Source organism: Cupressus sempervirens, chromosome 10 (genome assembly GCF_028749045.1).
Source record: "Cupressus sempervirens isolate cs-2001-9-10 chromosome 10, ASM2874904v1, whole genome shotgun sequence".
Lineage (NCBI taxonomy): Eukaryota > Viridiplantae > Streptophyta > Pinopsida > Cupressales > Cupressaceae > Cupressus > Cupressus sempervirens.
The window spans coordinates 631,766,683-631,768,099 of record NC_143127.1 but is presented as its reverse complement, the minus strand read 5'-3'; positions in this window follow the sequence as shown (position 1 = coordinate 631,768,099).

The following is a 1,417-nucleotide window of genomic DNA, read 5'->3' as shown; positions in this document are numbered from 1 at the left end:
CACACATGGGGAGGCTATCACTCACACACAAAGATAAAATCAACAAAAAGACCTTATGACCAAGTAGTCATTCAATCCACTATGTTTTCCATGAACTTGATTTTGATAGTGAAATTTGTTAAGCCTGTGTAGGAAGGATTCATATTGTAAGGCAAAAAATAGATTGTTTGATTGAATTGTATTGAAATGTTTATGATTGTTCACTGGCAATAGTGTGAAAGGAACAATGTTCTTAAATCATGTAGTCTTAGTGTGAATTTGTGTAAGTTTGTTTGCAATCACTATTTTGATAAGCTCAATTTGATGGGTTGAAGCTCAGTGTTAGGAGATAAATAGAAGAATTTGGATAAGATATGATAAGATAAGTGATGAATTGAATTGGAATGAAAGGGGAATGTGAGAGAGCAAGTGATAAATTTTTGATAGAGGAAAGCATGTTGAATGGAAGACAAGAAATTTTATCAAGGTATATGCAAATAGATGGAAAAATGAAGGAATTGATTATGGAAATGATTTGAATGAAATGATTAGAAGAAGGGAATATGATTAGATTAGAGGAGAAATGAACTGATTAAATGGATTGGAAGAAGTAAAAATTGATGGAGGGTGGAATAGAGTAGAACCAATGACAAGGGATAACCAAGGAATGGGAAATGGAGGAAAAGCAATGTGAGTCAGTGGATGAAAGGAATGGTGAAAGGGTATGAGTGGCCCAAATGATATGGTAGCAGAAAATGCAGAGCCAAGGACCATATTTCAAAGGAGTTCCAATGCCCCATACCAAGGATAGGAAAATGGAAGACAATATGGTGGGAAAGGATGCATGAAAAGGGAAAGATGGTACGAAGGCTAGTGTGTGGAGGACGGGAAGGCATATCTTCTTCCAAAGCATGTATAGACCTTTTGTTATTGTGCCTCTAGTATTGACTATGAACATGGGCATGCAAGGGGAATGAATATGGGATATGGGAGGGAGGTTATGAAAAAGGGATAATGATATGAAGGATATGGATGCAATGTGAGATATGAAGTGGATGAAATGGAAGGGATGACCAAGATCAAGGACATATGAAAAAAGGATGGAAGTATGAAGGAGTATGGATGGAAAATGGATGAAATGAACATGACAACGAGTATGGAATGCAAGAGATGGATAGTATGTCAAGATCAAATGTATGGAACTACGTAGGAAAATGTGTGGATAATGCACAAGGGATATGTCATGTGAGCATATGGATGGATGAAAGGAAAGTAAAAGTCAAGATCAAAGATGGAAAAGGGCTAATGAATGGTAGATGGAAGCATGGAAGATATGTATGTAAGTGTAGTATGGCTAGAGCTTGCCCCCAGTGTAGAGTGCAGGTGGAAGAGGAAAAGTGAATGGATGGATAAGTGGAAGTGGAAGACAATGGAGACA